Source organism: Amblyomma maculatum, chromosome 9 (assembly GCF_055883805.1).
Source record: "Amblyomma maculatum isolate TAMU_Amacu chromosome 9, ASM5588380v1, whole genome shotgun sequence".
In the NCBI taxonomy this organism is placed as follows: Eukaryota; Metazoa; Arthropoda; class Arachnida; order Ixodida; family Ixodidae; genus Amblyomma; species Amblyomma maculatum.
The window spans coordinates 106,254,213-106,269,671 of NC_139352.1; the positions used below are offsets into that span (position 1 = coordinate 106,254,213).

At 46.0% G+C, this 15,459-nt stretch overlaps 1 pseudogene; it reads left to right on the forward strand.

The window, feature by feature from the left end:
- The first annotated feature begins 10,011 nt into the window (after positions 1 to 10,011).
- On the forward strand, positions 10,012 to 11,270 carry LOC146180104 (uncharacterized; annotated as a pseudogene).
- Positions 11,271 to 15,459: the final 4,189 nt, after the last annotated feature.

Genomic DNA, 15,459 nt, shown 5'->3' on the forward strand with positions numbered 1-15,459 from the left:
AATGATCACACCGGTATTATTGACACTACTTTCAATGCATTTACAGTTGCGACAATTGAGGAATATATATAGGGCCGCAGAAAACTGTCCTTATTTGCAGGTGCAATTTTCAGCAGCATTTTGGTTAAACTTGTATTAGAATGTTTATAGCCTTTTGCAGCACTCCTCATCCACCGTCATTCAAATCATGTGCATGTTTTGTTGTGTCCAGTTCTATGCCAACTAAGCTTTTCTGCATTATACTCTTACAAGTGCTTCGAAATTATTAATTCCACCCTTTGAGACCAACACCTGTAACCCTTACAAATTGTTTTTTATTTTCTGCTGCTCACTATGTAGTGTGACCTGCAGAACAAATATCAGCATGTCTGGTGTGTGTGTAAGGCATCTACAACTGTCATTTTGTACTTTTCTCACGTATATGTTGTTTTGCTTGTATGATAATATTTCTTGCCAATGTGGACCATAATTTCCTCAATTGTATGCCGCGAGAACAGTATGTGCAAATGATTTCGTTCAATGTCGTGCTGGTTCTGGTCACATGCTTGCATTATGTCCTCTCCAGGGCTACGGTTCTTGCATATCTGTATGTGGTGGCAATACCACTCAAAGCCTGTGCACATCCAACACCCAGAACGGGCCTAAATTATATGACTGGGAGAAAAGTACCTGGTCGTTTTTGTTTATCTGCAGAAAAAATGGTGACAGCAAATGCTGTGGTTGCATAAGTATGCCAAATTACTGTCATGGTGACAACTGCTGTTGTCATATGAACAGCTGTATTTGTCAACAATACTGTAAAATGTTTGTGTTTCAGAAATTGGGGTGTAGAGTAGCGACATTTTGATATACAAATAGAGTATATTTGTGGGGAAGACTGCATTAGAATATTCTACAAACTGGTGCAAAAATATAAAAATAAATTTTTTGTGTCATTTCTGTCTAACATTTGCACATGACTGATATTGTGCATAGGCATACACCAGCAGTAAAAGTATATTACAGTTACATTACACAGCTTTGGACATACAATGTTTTTTCAATAAGGCCCTGCATGAAACTATTGGGAGCTGTCATATCGTGGCAAAATGTAGTAAACGTCCATATATATCAGCCTTTAAAGATCCAGAAAAAATCGTATATAAAAAAGCATTCTTTATTTAAGGGGTCTGAATAAATTCACAGAAACCGTTTGTACCAGTTTTCTTACCTGATGTGCACTTGCGCGATTTTTTATGATATTTAAAAGAAAGCATAGTGAGAACGACGTTATTATCGGGTTTCGTAAAGCGCTTTACTGGGCACACCGTCGCAAAGGCCTTCTTTACAAAAGGCCCCGACGCGTTTTGAGAATACTTCACTGCATAATCCACGCGATCACGGTGAAGCGTGCAAGCACAAAAAGTAAAGTGATTGAGGAATTAACGGTATATGTGGTATTTTTACACTAGTCACAAATTGAAATCAACTTTTCGGAATACGGATCGATTAACAAGCATATTTCAATCTTATAGATTTTTTCGAAAAGCCCCTTTAAAACAAAAGCTGCATATCTTGCAGTACGTCAATACGTCCCCATTTTCAATTCAGGGGTGTTGCAGGCATATGTTATAACTAGTGCCGCTGCTAAGCACTTTTAGGGATATTGCGGTCCGTTTTGTATACCGCTGGTAAAAAGGTTTACAGGCAACTTTCCAAGCGACGGGCCTGTGCCAGCAGTGGGTAAGAGAACCATGCCGAAGAAAGGATGCGATGACGGCTCCAAAAATGGGAATGTGTGAGCGGGGCAGCTAGTGAGGCGTTTGGTAAAAACGGAATGATATTGAATATGGAAATGATATCGGTGATTGAGTGACCCGAGAATCTCGCGTCAAGATAAAAGCCATGATTGATGAATCTTGCGTCAAGATAAAACGCTCGATCCTAGAATGAGCGACCTTTAGAGAGGTCGAAATTTCGTGCACCTTCCAATACGGCGTCTTCTGTAGCAAGGTGATTTTAGGTCACATTTGCGGCGCACATAAACTCAATGGTAGTTGTAGTGCGAAGAGTGCTCTAAAATTGTGGGGGCAACTCTATGCATTTTATAGGTGTTACATTTTAATTCCCCTTCATGGATCACTGCCTTGTCGTGGCGGAGGGGCTTGCGAAACTCGATGAAGACGTGAGCTCTGCTGTGTAGGGCCACCCAAGATAGACAGGACACGGCTGACAGTTCTGACAAAACGTGATTCACTGGAGAAGGTAATGGCAACCCACTCCAGTATTTCCTGCCAAGAAAACCCTATGGCCAGTCACAATACCATTAATGATATGGCGCCGGAAGATGAGCCCCCCAGGTTGGAAGGCGTCCCACATGTTACTGGGGATGAACAAAGGGCGATTCCTAGTAGCTCCATGACGAATGAAGCGGCTGGGCTAAAGCCAAAAGGACGCTCAGTTGTGGATGTGTCGGGAAGCGACCGGAAAGTCCGATGTTGCAAGGAGATGTATCACATAGCAACATGGAATGTAAGATCTATGACGCAAGGTAAACTGGATATCGTCAAGCGAGAAATGGACAGATTGAACATTGATATCTTGGGTATCAGCGAGCTCAAGTGGACCGGAATGGGAGAATTTAACTCCGGCGACCATTATGTCTTTTATTGTGGGCACGATTCCAAGAGAAGGAATGGGGTCGCTCTCATAGTAAACAGAAGAATGGGCAAAGCAGTGCTAGGGTACAACCCCAAAAACGACCGAAGGATTTCACTTCGGATCCAAGGTCACCCTTTCAACATAACAGTTATCCAAGTCTATGCACCGACCACTGCTGCTGAAGAAGCTGACGTTGAGAGATTTTATGCGGACCTACAATGCCTTTTCGACCGCACCCCATCATCAGACGTCGTTTTTCTCATAGGAGACTGGAATGCTAAGGTAGGGAGTGAAGAAATATCCGGAATTACAGGCAAGTTCGGTCTTGGTGAGCCAAATGAAGTTGGGCAGAGGCTAGTAGAGTTTTGTCAAGAAAACAACCTGACCATAGCGAATACTCATTTTCAACAGTACAAGAGGCGCCTGTACACATGGACTTCACCGGACCGTCTCTACAGGAATCAGATCGATTGTATTATTTGCCGGCCGAGATAGAGAAGCGCTATACAAGCAGTAAAAACAAGACCTGGGGCCGATTGTGGCACCGATCATCAGCTTCTTGTTGCCAAGATTAAGCTTCGATTGAGGAAAACGCAGAAAACTAGAAGGCCTTTCAGGTATAATCTGGATCAAATTCTATTACAATATGCTGTGGAAGTGAGGAATCGATTTCAAGAATTAGATCTAAAAGACAAAGAGCCCGAAGAGATGTGGACTGATGTTCGTGATATAATACAAGAAGTTGCTACTAAGGTAGTTCCAAAGCAAAATGCAAGAAAGCAAACTGGTTATCTGAAGAGGCTTTGCAAATAGCTGAGGAAAGGAGGATGGCAAAAGTTATGGGGGAAAGAGAAAGATACAAGGTTCTCAATGCGGATTTTCAGAAAATAGCAAGGAGAGATAAGAATGCCTTCCTGAACATACAGTGCCAAGCAGTTGAGGACAACAGCCAATTAAGGAACACAAGAGCTCTGTATAAGACAATCAAAGATATCAAAGGAAGCTTCTGTGCTAAGATGGGCGTGATAAAGGACAAACGAGGCAAGGACCTCACTGAAGCCGCAGAGATAAAGAAGAGGTGGCAGGAATACACAGAAGAACTGTACAAGAAGGACCCGAATGTGTAAACGCAACATAAGACGGTTGCGATCACTGATCTCGAGCCGGGCATTCTGAAGAGTGAAGTTGAATGGGCCTTAGCCAGCCTTGCTAAGAACAATGCTAGCGAAATTGATAGCATTCCAGCTGAGTTGCTTCAAAACCTCAACCGTGACGCTGTTAACATTCTGCATACATTATGTCAGAAGATTTGGACAACCCTGCAGTGGCCACAGGATTGGAGGAGGTCAGTTTACATCCCGATTCCAAAGAAAGGCAGTGCCAAAGATTGTTCCAACTACTGCACGATCGCGCTTATTTCGCATGCTAGCAAGGCGATGTTGAAAATCCTCCAAAGTAGGCTGCAGCAGTATGGGGATCGGGAGCTTCCGGACGTGCAAGCTGGGTTTCGCAAGGGCAGAGGAACTAGAGACCAAGTTGCCAACCTTCGCTGGATCATGGAAAAAGCAAGAGAGTTCCAGAAACAAGTGACATCAAGCAGCTGTCAATGGTCGTTTGCCTACGCCGGAATTCACACGTGATCTGGCCTTCACGTTTCCTTTGTCTATTAACAATAACTATAGTTAAACTGCTCGCAGATATCTAGCATTAACTTACCGCTGCCGTCGCCGAACCCAGCCTACGCAGAACGAGCCTTCGCTGAACTTAAATGCCGCCTATATTCCCCCATTCCTAGGCGACTTTGATGAAAACGCTGAGGCCGAAATTAACACTGACACAAGCAGTTTGGGCCTAGGCGTTATTCTTTAAAAGAAGAGACATCTGGGCGAGTTGGTATGGTGACATGATAGAAAAACAGCGCAAAAGACGTGCACAGAGGAGAAGAACGGACAGGACGCCCCTATTCTTTTACAGAATTGGGGCGGACAGTGTGATTGCGTACCGTAGCCGTTCCCTGTCGAAAGATAAAGTCGACTATTCGACGACGGAAAGGGAATCATCCGTTGCCACGGTTTGGGTCGCATCAAAATTTCGCCACGTATTTGTATTGGCGACCAATCAGGATTGGAGATATCACCGTGGCCTGTGCTGGCTCGCCTACTTAGAAGATCCATCCGGCCGCCCTGCAAGATGGAGCCCGCATTTTCAAGAATTCGACATCACAGTCGTATACAGTCTGACTGCAAGCATTCCAATGCAGATTGCTTGTCACGAGCCCCCGCATAAGGGCCGGTAAGCGCCAGCTGTTGCACAGCAGCAAAGCTTTGAGCCTGAGCAGAAACACCTTGCCGATGGCCTCGCAGGAAAGATTGCTTATCCTCCTGCTGTGTTTAGGCCTCAATTATTGTTACTCGCCTTGAAAAATGATCTCGTCGTGAAGAACTCTGCAGCCAATAGAACCACGCAGCTTCTTGTACTCAGAAACCTCATACAGGAGATGCTAAAGGCACGGCACGATGAGTCAAAAGCAGGTCATCTCATGTTTGCGCACACGTCGCTCCGGATGCAAGAAAAATATTACTGGTATCTGATAAGTGCCGACATTGCATATTATGTGAAAACATGCCTCGAGTGACACCGACGGAAGACACCCTGACGAGGCCTGCTGGGCTACTGAACCCGATACCACCCCCAACTCTGCCCTTCGAACAAATCGAGTTGAACCTCCTCGGACCGTTTCCAACTTCTTCGAAGCGAAAAAAGTGGATCGTAGTGGCCACCAACTACTTGACCCACTCCGCTGAAACAAAAGGTCTGCCTAACGATCCCGCAGCGTCGTCAAGTTTTTCGTCGAACAAATTCTTCTTAGACTCGACGCCCCATAACTGCTTATCACGGACTGGGGAACAACATTTGCGTCAGAGCTGACAAAATTTTGACGTAAAGCCATACAAACCGCTGCGTATCATGGCCTGCCATCCCCAGACAGACTTACGGAGTGCCTAAACAAAACGATTGCGAACATGACTGTCATGCACGTTGATGTCGAGCCTAAGACATGGGGCTCCATTCTGTCATACACGATTTTGTATGGCAGGGATCCCGCGATCACGCTCGACGCAATGGTGGTGCACGTAAATGACGTGGAGAACTTGGACGTCGCCGCCTACCTTCAACGTGCACAGGAATCTCGACGACTTGCACGGCTTCGCATTAAAAAGAAGCAACGCACCGACGCCCGACAATACAACTTGCGACGACGCGACGCAAAGTACAACCCCGGAGACCAAGTCTGGGTATGGACGCCGTTTCGCCGTCGCGGATTAAGAGAAACGCTGTTACGTCGGAACTTTCGGCCGTACAAATTCCTTCGTCGTTTCAGACAACTAGACTAAAAATTCATTCCCGAAGGTATATCATCACCACCGGTACGCGTGCGCCCAGAAATATTACGTATTGTACATCCGAAGCTGTATTATGCGTAATAAAGAATTTCTGGTTTTCAAACTTTATAAAGTTTGTGTTTACCTTGCTTTCTTTATTTTGGAACATCGGGGTGACGTTTTTTCAAGGGGAGAGTAATGCCACGAACCATTCAATTTTTTATTCGTCTTCTTCGACAGCCGCCCGCATGCGGCCTTATCACCCTGATTTTAGAGCACGGAACAATTCTGTACTTTTTATTTGTTCATGCTCGTCGTCATGAGACGCGGCTTTGTCATTTTGTTTTTGCTGTGGCAGACGGTTCGAGATATATCCGGAAGAACTACAGCTCCGCGTTTGTATTTTTACAATGCTGCAGGTTATCCTAGCCGCTATTCGCGGTTTTATGGAAATGCTTCTTGGCGGCTTTGGAATTTCGCGCTGATGGATTAAACGTGCATGCCCTGTTCGACGACCAGAGCGGATGTTTGCTGTTATCATCGTCGCCGAGTCGCTCAGTTATCTTGCGGGAAGAAGTCCGGCAAATTGAGAGTTGACTCCAGTGCAACACCTTTATTTATTTATTTATTTATTTATTTATTTATTTATTTATTTATTTATTTATTTATTTATTTATTTATTTATTTATTTATTTATTTATTTATTTATTTATTCATTCAGGTTGCCTCACGCGTTGGAGTATTGTGTGAGGGGAGGATTACATAAATAGAGGTAATAACAGGAGCATGAATGACATGATTATACAATGCTGATTGACTGTTAGTACTCATTTAACAGTAAGAACATCATTACACAATGCTAACTGACGGTTAGTACGCATCATAAAACAATAAGAACATTATTATACAATAGTTATTGACGCGTCAGGAATTAGAAAAAATGGCTGTTATTTCGGTCCTAAAAGAAGCTGGTTCGCGAATACTGACGATGTGTTCCAGAAGACCATGTTTGTGTTCATTTCTGACCTACGCGATTGTCACAACAACGTGTCACTATATTATCCTGACTAGAAACAAACATTTGGCAATACATTAGTCAATGTACAGCCAGCTCTATTTGCCGTAATTTCTCGAACCGCGCCTTGTAATAAAAATTACAGATACCCTTGGAAATAAAATCGATTTTTTTCTTACGGCCATGAATTTTCATTTGCGGTCACAGGATAAAATTCGAGGTGATGTATTCATTTATCTTGTTCAATCAAGGCATGGTACGCCTGCAGCCAGGGAAGACTGCGCTAGGAACGCAGACTGCGCTAGCCGACTGTACAGCGAGCCTGCCGCCATCGGTGTATCAGGCTCCTATTACTCTGGCACATGATGAGGTTCCTAAAAGCGCGAGCACAACTTTTACAAACTGGCGAGCACAATGGGAACAAAATGCTTTGATCATAAGTAAGCTCTCTGGACATTATTGTCATTTCATTTCATTTATTGAAGCCCTAAACGTCCGTGGGCATTACATAAAGGCATAATATTACAACATGTACGTCGACAGTACCGTGATGATTCGCTCAGACAATTTGTCGTTTTGGTTTAGCCGAGAAACGATTGCAGGAATACCGCAGTCACGTTATGCAGCTGTGGTGCCCACAATAAATTTGCATTGTGCAAAAAGTTTAGGAAAACATAGGTACCTGTATTCGTTCAGTATTCGTACATTATTATTACATTGAGACACAGATCGACCTTTCAGGGGAGGAAGAGGTAAAATTACATTTGCCCAAATGAGCCACGGCGTGCCTGAAATGAATAAAAATATACACGACTTTATTAAAACATGAGAAAAAAATTACACAACTTGAAGACTTCGTTTTTGACTGTCAGAAAAAATATCTCAATTCGCAACATAATTTGTATTAAAGTTGAAGATAGCTTCACTAGAAACTCGAAGCCGGCAATTGATCCTGAATGTGTATGGAGTAAAAACCCAACGAATGAAATATCAAGGCGTCCGCATTAAATAGATTGACGAAACTAATCTAGTGGTCTAATCCGTTCTACGCCTAGGGTATTGCACTCTAGAAACACTGCTTTAATTACGCGTGTACTCTGTGCGGTCGCGAGCAGGGTAGCGAGTAACGGCATGTGGTAATTGCTGTAACAAATATTTCGCGCACACATAATTTGACACGTCGACGTGTCGTGCAAATATATAGTCAATGCAAGATGCACATCTGGTAGTGACTAAAATGGGTTGTTAGCTATTGTGTCCCAATTAGTTCGCGCATAAACATTGGCAGCCACTATGAATTTTTCGCGTCGACGTTAATTAGAGACGTCGTAGATGATGAGGGGAGCGTCTGGTGCCTGCCCAGTGCTTACGTGCACACTCACTGAGCTGCCTGTCGAGGGTTCTCACCCGCACTTACCGAAGGATTTCTCATACTCGCTGACCGTCGACATATTCGCTCATTTCTTCCGAAGGCGTTCTTCTTCGCGTTGCTCTGTGCGGTGCAATGCTCTCGCTTCTTGTTTTTGAAGGCGTGAATCGTTACTCTGTGTGTATGGGGTTTTTTTGCGCTATAACTTTATAATGTACAATATGCACTAACTTGATCAGAAAGACGTTTTTTGAAGGCGTTATTGCTGTTGCTCCTCTTGTGTTCTCAAAGCTTGCGTCTGACGCTTACGAAGGCGATAGTGTTCTCGGCGATCGGCAGCAGTACTCAAGAAAGAGAAAGGTTCCGCCGAAGACAACGCAAATATTTGAGGTCATAGCGGGTTGTTGTTCACGAGTGGCATATAAAGAAAAAGGTCGTTCAAGCACGCTTTTTCGTGTTTCGCCATTTGGCAACATTATCGAAATTCATACAAAACTGCGGTGGGCATATAACGCACCAGATGGCGCCACTTGTAAAGTAAGTGTACCGAAGCGGTGGCCCATGTGGTAGAGCATCCGCCTCGCATTCGGGAGGTACCGTGCTCGATCCCTGGTGCCGCCGGTTACCCACCGGTTTTTCAATGGGTACAAGCTTTCCCCCGGCCTGGTGCTCGGCTCTTCTAAGGTGAATGGCTTGGGAAAACGGGTAACGGCCCAAATAGTTGCGACGATGTGGCAGTGATCTGTTCCGCCATCGGACAACAATAATTTCCTCTCGCGCGGCAAAAGCCCATTATGTGGCCCCTTTTTTTTTTTCTTATTGCTGTTGCTGCTGCTGCTGCTCATGCCGGGGCACAGAGGGAGAGCCAAGACGAACATGAAGCCCCTTTACAGGTTGCGAGGTTGTTCGAAACTTGGTTTGGCCCACCAGGAGCGCAGCGGGGTTTACGGAGGTTCTCCCAAGCGAATACCCTAGAAAAGCCGAGCGCCAGGCCGACGGATGCTTGTACCCATTTTTACAAGTGGGTGTCTTACGGTGGGTTGACAGTTGACAGCCGTGTGGTGCGGACGCGTGTTCCATCGCTAGGTTTTCTCGGCGTTCATTCTTTAACTATTTAGTTTAGATACTTTTTTTTCTATGCTACTGGCATTCGCAGAAACGATTTTAACGCGTGTTTGCTAGTTTCTTGTGTCTTCTTTTGGCAGTTTGTGTATTCTGAGAATTCGTAATAGATAAAGTTCAGTCGATACATGCTTAAGATGTGAAATCAAAAAAAGGTAAAGTGTGCTCAGTGTTAGACACAAGTTTATCTCAAGGAAACGCGTTTTGACTCTGTAGGTGAAGTGAAGGCAACGACGTTTTGTGTCGGTGTTGCGTGCTGAGTGCGCACCTAGATAGATTTGATCAAGAAATGGGCAGTTTAGTGTCTCGTGTGGATATTTTAGAAAATGAAGTACGTTTGTTAAGGACAGAAAATCAGAAACTGCTTGGACAGTGCTGTATCCTTATTTCTTGTTTCGGTTTCGTTTCTTTCAGTGTACATATCGTCATCGTCATTCAATATGATTCCCTATATAAGTGGCTTCACTGAGACGAATAAAGGAGGGTTTTTGCATACTGCGCTTGCGTGGTCCCGTGTCATGCGTCTGGTCTGAATCAGACACCACATATTGGAGACGAGGATCAGTATCTAGCCATGTCACTTGGGTGTTTCCTAGCACCGCCCCCTTTCTTGCCTGCACCCGGTGACCCGGCTGTGCCTTGGCAGCAGTGGAAACGCGTATTCCTGAATTTCCTGGAGGCCATTGGCGGTGATGAACTGAAGCCGAAGCGTTGCAAGGCAATTCTGCTAAACTCGCTCGGGGTTGAAGGCCAGTGAATGTTCTACAGCATTCTTGCACAAGGAGCAGACGCGACTGCGGACGCCAAGGCCGAGAACAAGGTGGCTGCGGACGCCAAGGCCGAATAAAAGGTGGACCAGTTCAAGGACGCGCTTGCTGCTCCGGATACGCATTTTGCGAGCGCTACGAGTGATTTGGTGGAGCGGCGCCGGTTTCGCCAAAGACAACTGCCTGGTGAGACATTTCAAATATTTACAAACAGTCTTCGGGACCTTGCGTCTACTTGCAATTTTGGCAGTGCTACCGATACCATGATTCGAGACCGATTACTGGAAGGCACTTCGTCACGAACAACCCGTGAACGCATGCTTTATGAAGGGTGTTCGCTTACATTGCAGCGTGGTGTTGACATCGGGAAGCAAATTGAGCAAACACAAGAGCTCGGGGAATTCGCGCATAGCACTGTGAACAAGATTCAAGATATGCGAAAAAGGTCAGACTCTGAGCAAGAAAGTTGCTACAGGTGCGGCTCGTCATCGCATATGGCTAACTCGACTGCATGTCCGGCGAGGAACAAGCGTTGCCACTCTTGTGGAAAAATTGGCTACTTTTCAAGCATGTGCAGATCGAAAAAAATGAAATATGCCGTTCGAAAGCCCGAGAAGGCCAACGCCGTCACAGTTGTTCAAATCGGTGACCGTAATGCGTCGGCGAAAGATATTCGAGGCAACATTTACATCGGGAAGATAAGATTGTCGTTGATTGTCGACACAGGCGCTACGGTTTCTTTGCTGAGTGAAGAGCACTACCGCAAATATCTAGCCGACACGTACTCATTGCGACCGCCGACTGCCAATTTGTGTAACTACTCCGGAGAACAAATCAAGATAAGCGGTTGCTTTCTTGCTGACATATCTTACAAGGGAAACAGAGCCAGTGTGCTTTTTCATGTCACAACCAAGGGCACTTCGCTGCTGGGCCTAGATGCCGTTCGGAGCCTAGGAATCACTATCAACGGCTGAACCTTGAATTGCTGCCAGGTGACGTGCCCTGATTCACTGCCTTCAGAATTTACGCGCCAGTTTGCGCACTTGTTCACGGAACAGTTAGGGCATGTGAAAGGCTTTGTTCACCATGTTAAATGCCGTTCATCTGTGAAACCAGTCGTTGCGAAACTCAGACGCCTGCCGCTCACGCTACAGCAACAGGTATCGGTAGAGATACAACGCCTGCTGGCCGAAGATATATTTGAACCTGTCGACGCATCGGAGTGGATTTCACCGATCGTCGTCGTGAGGAAGAAGGACGGTTCAATTAGGTTGTGTGTGGACCTACGTGAAGTGAACAAGGCAGTAATTGCAGATGCTTTTCCTCTTCCGCATACAGAGGAATTACTTCATGAAATAGCTGGAGGAACGTGCTTCGACATACCACCAGCTAGAACTGGCTCCGGAAAGTCGGGGACTAACTACCTTTATCACACACGAAGGATTGTTTCGTTTTAAGAGAGTGTGTTTTGGCCTTACATCTGCCCCTTCAGCCTTTCAGAGAATGATGCAGCATATTTTGAAAGATTGTAAAGGCATTTTTTGTTACATTGATGATGTGATTGTGTGGGGCAAGACACGTGAGGAGAACCACAAGAATCTACACCAGGTGCTAAAACGCACTGGTGATTTAGGTTTGAAGCTCAACCAAAAATGCACATTTGCTGTTTCAGAACTATCCTTTTTAGGACATACGGTGAGCTCAAAAGCGTTCACACCATTGCAGTCTAAGGTTGACGCTGTCAAAGTGCCTGCTCCTCACGATACTGCCACTTTGAGGTCATTTTTGGGTCTCGCTGGTTACTATGCTCGGTTTGTGCCGCGATTTGCTGATTTCGTCGAGCCGCTCCTGCGGTCTGGTCAACAGTTCACGTGGGATGATGAGGCTGATCGTAGCTTCCAGCTTGTTAAGACAGCTTTGTCTTCAAGCCCAGACACACAAATGTTTAACCCAGACCTTGATGTAATTGTTACGACAGATGCTTCTGATAAGGGTCTGGGAGCCGTTCTTCAGCGACGTGATGGTGACAGCGTACGCACGGTGACCTTCGCATCACGTGCCCTGACTCCTGCTGAGCGGAAGTACTCCGCTGGGGAACGTGAGGCCCTTGCTTGTCTCTTCGCGTGCGAGCGCTGGCACGTCTACTTGTGGGGTAGAACATTTTTGTTACGTACGGACCACCAGGCATTGGTGACGTTACTTTCAGCTGCCGGTACAGGACGCCGACCTTTGCGTATATCCAGATGGTCAGCTCGACTTTTGTATTATAACTTCGACATAGAGTACCAAAAGGGATCGCAAAATGTTGTGGCCGATGCGCTTTCGCGCCTACCTCTTGACTGTGATTCGCAGCAGACGATGCAGGAAGAAATTGTGGCCATTGTATCAGAGTGCCTAACAAAGGAACGGCTGCAGGTGGCCACTGCTGCAGACAGACAGCACACTGCAACAGGTTGTTGTGCACGTGGTACATGATTGGGCGTTTAGAAAAGCTTTGCCAGCAGAAGTAATGCCGTACTTTAACGTGCGGGAAGAGCTTTCTGTCGTCGATGGCGTTTTGATGTGCGGCGAGCAGGTAGTTGTTCCGAGTGAATTAACCTCACCCCTTGTTGATTTTGCGCACGAAGGTCACCCAGGAATTGTTAGGACGAAGCAGAGACTACGTGATCTTTACTGGTGGCCGCGTTTGAACGGGTAGAAGAAGCAATCCATTTTTGCCATATCTGCCAGGCCGCGGACAAGTCCGCTAAACCGTCGTTTGCACTGCTGCAGCCGGTGACGTTTACAGCGCTACCATGGCAGAAGTTAGCAATGGATATAGTGGGACCGTGTGGCTGGGCCCCTTCAAACTGTAGGTACATGATATCGCTGATCGATTATCATTCTAAGTGGCTTGAGGTTGCCTTTTCATCTACAGTGACGTCACAGAGTGTGGTCGATTTTTTTGCAGACTGCGTTCAGCCGAGAAGGCTATCCGGAAGAAATTGTCACAGATAATGGGCCTCAGTATAGTTCGCAAATGTTTGAAACATTCTTGAGAGAGAGGGGAATTGCGCATCGTGGTTCTCTGTACTATGCACAGGGAAACGGCGCGATTGAACGTTTTAATCGCGTGCTGAAACATTTCATGCGGGTTGCCCGATTGGAGTAACGGCCCCTCCAGGCTGCTGTGGTTGACTATCTCGGCATATATAGGTCGATGCCGCATGCGACAACGGGTGTATCACCAGCTAAGTTGCTCCACGGGCGCCAGCCAAGGACAAGACTCAATACAGTGGGTTTGCCGACAAGAGAGGGTGGCCTTGCCGGTTCGAATAAAATGTTCCTGCTAGGGTTAGGGCGAAGCAGATGTATGCAAACAGTATACGGACAGGAGGCGAGGTGCGAAAAGACCAGCCTTTAGAGTAGGGGACTTCGTTCGTGTACGCAAGACAGCAGACGATGGGAAAGCGTCGGTAAACTACACGGGACTTTTCAAGATTGTCGGCAGAAAAGGCAAAAATAGCTTTTTGATGAGCGACGGTCGTTGCCGGAACGCGTCTAAACTAGTTCTGGTTCCCTGCAATCAATCGCAGACAATACAACAATGGGCATGGGAATTGCCTCATCACTGCTCGGGTACCGCTGGGCCTGAAAGCCGTGCAGACGCTGAACAGGGTGAATTGTTGCGATTGCCGGAAACAAGGGCTGAAGTTATTGAAGAAGTGGTTGCTCCTTTAGAAGATTCGGTGGAGCAACATTTGCGTCGCAGCACTAGGGTACGCCGACCTGTAGAAAGATTTTGGTCTTCTTTACCTGAACAATAAGTGTTTAGTTCGTGTTATTTTGGTTGTTGCAAATTACTATGTTGTATTTTTCAAGCGGGAGGCGATGTTGTATCCTTATTTCTTGTTTAAGTTTCGTTTCTTTCAGTGTACATATCGTCATCGTCACTCAATAGGATTCCCTATATAAGTGGCTTCACTGTGACGAATAAAGGAGGGTTTTTGCATACTGCGCTTGCGTGGTCTCGTGTCATGCGTCTGGTCTGAATCACACACCACAGACAGCTTCCTGAAATGAAAAAAAAAATGGCCCACTTTATTCTTGAAACCAACGAGGACGAACATTCCAGTGCGGGCCACGTGGCTGGGACCAGCACTGGCATGGAAGGCGTAAGCAAAGCAGGTCAGGCGGATTTTGCCCTTGAAAACAATGAGGGCGAACATTCCAGTGCGGGCAACGTGGTAGGGACCAGCACTGGCATGGAAGGCATAAGCAAATTAGGTCAGGCGAATCCGAACCGACATAGTTATTTAGAAGAAGCTACTAAGAAGCCGGAAAAAAAGGAAGAAGTAAGGAAGAAGGAAAATCGCAGAGAGAAGGACACAGGTAACCGAAAGCAGGAGCGAACAGTTGGGAGAGGGAGAGAGAAGGCCCAGGTGCTTATCGCCGGAGATTCTAACATGAGCAGGTGCAAGCGAGGTATCTTCAAACGTGTAAAGGGTGATAAGCCAGTGTTAGTTGGAGCCTTCCCAGGGAGCACAATTAGGGCAGTGCTGAAAGAGAGTAAAAATAGGCTGTTAAAAAATTCCGCAGAGCCCAGTATGGCGATAGTAGCCGCGAGGCTAAACGATGTCCTAAATGGTGGCGCTGCAGGAGTGGTGGAAAGTTAAGCTAAGGGAGTTGCCGATATCAGGGAGATAGCACAGCAAGGTCCGATAGTTGTATGCACAGTGCCGAAGGTGCTAGGATTGAACGGTAAGCTGGAAAAGGACGTGGTGACAGTTAATCAGGACATAAGAACATTAAGCCTGGAAAAGCGTTTCGAAGTGGTTGAGGTAAACAGGGAGGTGCATAAAGCAGGTTTTGGTAGGGCTTTTCAGCGAGATGGCATTCGTTTTAACAGAAGGGTGGGAGCAGAGATAGGCTGGCACCTGGCAGGCAGGGCTGTAGCTTTCTAAGTGGGTCCGCGAGGACTCCGTGCACAGAGGTAGTTAGAAGTGAAGCAGAAGAAACTGTAATAACCGCGGCTGAGCCCCCAAAAATGGCAAGGAGGAGGTCGAGAAAGAAAAGTACAAAAAAGAAGTAACACTAGGATCAGCTACATAAACAGCTACATAAACATAAAAGGAGGTAGAAAAAGAGCGAAATGGCTAGAGATAGAACAGCAGTTGAAGGATG